Source organism: Triticum aestivum, chromosome 3B (genome assembly GCF_018294505.1).
Source record: "Triticum aestivum cultivar Chinese Spring chromosome 3B, IWGSC CS RefSeq v2.1, whole genome shotgun sequence".
NCBI classification, from domain to species: domain Eukaryota; kingdom Viridiplantae; phylum Streptophyta; class Magnoliopsida; order Poales; family Poaceae; genus Triticum; species Triticum aestivum.
In genome coordinates, this window is record NC_057801.1 from 188,753,918 (window position 1) to 188,759,292 (window position 5,375).

Sequence of the window (5,375 nt, forward strand, 5' to 3'; positions counted from 1 at the left end):
TTATTCTGATGCATAGCCTGCTTTTGTAACTTGCTTATTGTTACTTACCTGCTTATCCTAAACTGCTTAGTATAGGTTGGTTAGTGATCCATCAGTGACCCCCCACCTTGTCCTTGTTGCCCCCGCTTCATCATCGAAGACCCGATCAACGGGATTGAAGACCAGGCCCCGGCACCGCACATCACTTTCCCCTTAGTTGCTCGACACTGCTGGGTTACTATCGAGTGCCGAGGGTGAGACCTCTACAACACTTCTGATGTTAACCCTGTAGTGTAGCTATTCGGTCATGGTCATCGAGGGTGATTCCGCCTTAACCACTTACGATACGACTCTGTCGTGCATTCACTCAAGTGTGAACCTCGGGGGTGATTCCTCTTATGTTCACCTTGATGATTACATCGAGTGGAATTCACCGGGGGTGATTCCTCGGGTTTTCCCCTTGATGTTTGGACACACGGTTACTATGGTTACTATGACTTTACACTGAACCATGTTACTAAAGACGGGCGACCCTGAGGGGTGCCCGCGCGAGCATAATTGCGAGTGATGAGGAGTCGGGTTGACCTGGAAGGTGCCCGTGAGATAATTACGAGGCGTGGCCGGGCATTCTTAGCCCTTGCCGCAAGTCCTCGAGACGGGGCAACGGGGTCACATCTTTCGTGAGTCTCTGCTTGTTACCGTGCATTCCTAATCCACTATGATTTGGATTTTTGATCCGAGGGGCTCTAGCCTGATAGCACTAACCATCACGTGGGCATAGTATGGGCGTTCTGCATCGTATGCATCAACCGAAGCTTAATAGACGTCAGCGACTGAGCGGCGCGCACCGGGTTGGACTGGTTACGCCTTCACTTGTATAAGGGAGGCTAGGTCTGCTCATCGGCCGCGTACGCAACGTGAAGGAGTTTCCGGGGAGATGGCCCATGACCCCTGGGGGCATAGGTTTAGTCCGGCGTGCTGACCTCTCTATTAAGTCTAGGTCGGGTTGCGGCGTATTGTTTGGCCGAGGCCGGGCATGACCCAGGAAAGTGTGTCCGACCGGAGTTAATCAAGCGTGGTGGGTAAGTTGGTGCACCCCTGCAGGGAAGAAAACATCTATCGATAGCCTGTCCTACGGTAACGGACACTCCGAGTTGTATCCCGATCGATACAACTAGAACTGGATACTTGTGATGAGAATTGGATGGTGATGACAATTGGATAGTATGGCTCTGGGATTGCTTTCTCGCAGGGAGTCGAGAAAGGATCTCTGGCCGAGGTTGATAACACCACTACTACTTTACCTTATGCTACTCTACTCCCTCCTGTTTGCTGCAAGATGGTGGTTTCCAGAAGATACTAGTCTTCGATAGGACTAGACCTTCTCTCTATTCATCCGGGAAGTACCAAGATGTATCTAGACATCCGTCAGAAGTACTGGTGGTCTAATATGAAGCAAGACATTGCTCGATATATCGAAGAATGTGACATTTGCCGTCGCGTCAAAGCAGAACATCAGAAACCGGCTGGACTTCTACAACCGCTTCCGATTCCTGAATGGAAGTGGGATAAGATCCAAATGGATTTCATCACAGACCTTCCCAAGTCTCAGAAAGGTAACGATGCTATCTTTGTTGTCATCGACCAATTCTCGAAAGTTGCTCACTTTCTGCCAGTCAAGGAGACAATCACTGCTAGTCAATTAGCAAACTTGTATATCTCCAGAATTGTGTCACTCCATGGCATTCCGAAGGAGATCAGTTAATACCGTGGCAGTTTATTCACTTCAAAGTTCTGGGATAGTTTCCAAGAGGCAATGGGAACTCATATTACCTGGAGCACTACTTATCATCCCCAATCCCAAGGCCAAGTCGAGCGAGTCAATCAAATTCTTGAAGACATGCTTCACGCTTGTGTTATTTCTTTCGGCAAGAAGTGGGAAGAATCTCTCCCTTATGCGGAGTTCTCTTATAACAACAGCTATCAGGCCAGCTTGAAGATGGCACCCTTCGAAGTGCTATATGGACGTAAGTGCCGAACCCCTCTGAATTGGTCAGAAACTGGGGAACGGGCGCTCATTGGTCCAGACATTATTCAACAAGCTGAAGAGCAGGTTCGCATTGTCCGGGATAATCTCAAGGCGGCCCAGTCCCGCCAAAAGAGCAACTATGACCGGAAACACTGGGGTTCAACTTATCAACCTAGTGAACAAGCTTATCTGCGTGTCACTCCTTTGAGAGGGACTCATCGGTTCGGAGTCAAGGGCAAGCTAGCTCCGCTCTACATTGGTCCTTTCCGCATTCTGGCCCGTCGTGGGCTGGTGGCTTATCAACTTGAGTTGCCACCTCAGTTCTCTCATGTTCATGATGTCTTCCACGTGTCACAACTTCGTCGATGCTTCAAGGATCCGGAACGTGAAGTGGATCCGGAATTGATTGAAATTCAAGATGATCTCACATACAAGGAGCATCCGATCTGCATTCTTGAAGAAGCTGAACGTCGAACACGCCAGAAGGTTACCAAGTTCCTCAAGGTGCAATGGTCAAATCATTCTAAGGATGAAGCCACTTGGGAACGCGAGGATAACCTCCGTGCTGAATACCCCGACCTGTTCCCTTCTACCTCTTAATTCTCGGGGCGAGAATTTTTGTTAGAGGAGGAGAGTTGTAACACCCCAGTGTAATGATGCTACAGTAACCCCTGGGGTTAAGTTAATATTTTTGCTAAAATGTGCCAGATCATTATTGTCTCATGTTCTTTCACATTCCAGTTGAATTCAAATTCAAATTCTGTGTGAAATTCAAAATTGCTCAAACATGAAAACTAAAATGTTCATCATGTGGCAAATATTCTTTTGACAATATTGGTGGTGGTCCAACTTTTTTTTGCAAATTGTTTAACTGGCCTAAAATAGCTATAAAATAAAGTTGTTAAAAGAAAAGCAAAAGTCAAAACAAAGCAAAAAAAGAGAAAAGGGGCTAGACCCCCTGGCCTCACCTTGGGCTTCGGCCCACCCGAGCCAACTGGCCCATGCTAGGCCGGCCCATTCCCCCCTGTCGCCTTCCCCCTCCCCCACTGTGCGAGCGACCGCGCGCGCACGTTGCCGCCGAACCACCTCGCCGGCCACGCCGCTACAGGCGCCACGGAGAGGATAAGGGCGACGCCTCAAGCCCTCCCCCTCACCTACCGCCACATCCACTCCCCCTGGACGCCTTGCTATTTCCCCCTTCTCTCTTCCTCGCTCGCTCACTCCCCTCTCTCTCACTCGAGCGCGCCCGCGGCCATCCTCCGTCGTCACCATGGCCACCGGAGTCGTATCATTCTCCTGACCTGTCCACCAGCACCGTCGACGTCTTCTCCCTCTTCCCCGCCCTCGCGTCCGAGCCGGGGGCCACTACATCGCCCGGATCGAGCCGACGACCGCTGTGGATCGTCGGAGCTCCTCCGCTCCGTCCCTCGCCAACTCCGTCGACCCGCTGCGCTCCTAAGCATCCAAGGGCCACCTTGAGCCGCATCGTAAGCCGCCGCACCGAACCCCTCTTCCCTTCCCCTCTCTGCACGAGTAGTAGTCGTCCCCCTTGCAACCGAGCTCGCCGCTGCCTGCGCACGTCTCCGGCGTCGCCATGGTGACCTTTTGGTACCGTGCGCGCCACCGCCGTGAACACCGCGTCGCGTAGACAGCCCCAGCCCTTTTCGTATACTTCTTTGCGCGCAACAGTGCCGTCCCCGTCGAAGCCCGAACGCCACCACCGCCTCCACTCGTTGCCGGCACCATTTCCGGCAGCTCCAGCTCCGGCCGGCCTCACCACGCGACGCGGCAGGCTCTCCTCGTTCGAACGCGCCCGACCGCGCCCGTGTTGGCCCCTGTAGGCGAATCCCGACCGTCTCCGGCGTCGTGCCACCGCGGGAGAGGTCGCCGGAGCCTTCTCCGGCGCCCTGTCAACGTGGCCGGTCAGGGCCACCCCCGGGGTCACTGCCAGCGGGCCCCGCGGGCCCCTGTTGACTAAGTTGACTCAGTCAACTTTGCTGACTGGGCATCCCTTGTCAATGACAGGCGGGCCCCACTCGCTAATTAACTTTAGTGTAATTTAAAATGTTTATTTAACCTAAGCAGCCGCTGACACCCGGGGCCCATGCACTTAATTAACCTTTTTTAATTAAAATAAACTCTGTTAAGGCCTCTGTCTCTGCTAGGTGGGACCCATTGGTCAGTTTGACCTGGGCAGTGAGTCTGTTGACTGCTGACGTCATCCCACGCAATGCTGACGTCATATTTCCTTTTCTGTTAATTTAAATAATTCCAAAAATTGTTTTAATCTTTGAAAATTCATAGAAAATAAACCGTAACTCGGATGAAAATGTTTTCTACATGAAAGTTGCTCAGAAAAATCCAACGAATCCGGATACATGGTCCGTTCATCTGTCACATGCCCCTAGAATGCTGAACATGGGACATTCCCCCTCCGGTCATCTGTTTGACACAGGTCCGAAACCGGGAAAACATTCCCGGTTGATTCCCCCCTTCACCTTTATCGTGTAGCCATACGTTAGGTCACTTCCGGCATGGCATATTGCCACGTTCTGCTTTGTGATGCTATGTTTGCTTTATATTTACTGTTTCTTCTCCCTCTTCTCCCCGGTAGACCCCGAGACCGATGTTGCCCCTGTGATCGACTACGTCGACGACGACCCCTCCTTGCCAGAGCAACCAGGCAAGCCCCCCTTTTGATCATCCCGATATCGCCCATTCCATTCTCTCATGCTTGCATTAGATTTTGCTACTGTTATTGTTTGCTCTTATTCTGATGCATAGCCTGCTTTTGTAACCTGCTTATTGTTACTTACCTGCTTATCCTAAACTGCTTATTATAGGTTGGTTAGTGATCCATCGGTGACCCCCCACCTTGTCCTTGTTGCCCCTGCTTCATCATCGAAGACCCGATCAACGGGATCGAAGACCAGGCCCCGGCACCGCACATCACTTTCCCCTTAGTTGCTCGACACTGCTGGGTTACTATCAAGTGCTGAGAGTGAGAGCTCTACAGCACTTCTGATGTTAACCCTGTAGTGTAGCTATTCGGTCGTGGTCATCGAGGGTGATTCCGCCTTAACCACTTCCGATACGACTCTGTCGTGCAACCCCTCAAGTGTGAACCTCGGGGGAGATTCCTCTTACGTTCACCTTGATGATTACATCGAGTGGAATTCACCGGGGGTGATTCCTCGGGTTTTCCCCTTGATGTTTGGACACACGGTTACTATGGTTACTATGACTTTACACTGAACCATGTTACTAAAGACGGGTCGACCCTAAGGGGTGCCCGCGCGAGCATAATTGCGAGTGATGAGGAGTCGAGTTAACCTGGAAGGTTCCCGTGAGATAATTACGAGGCGTG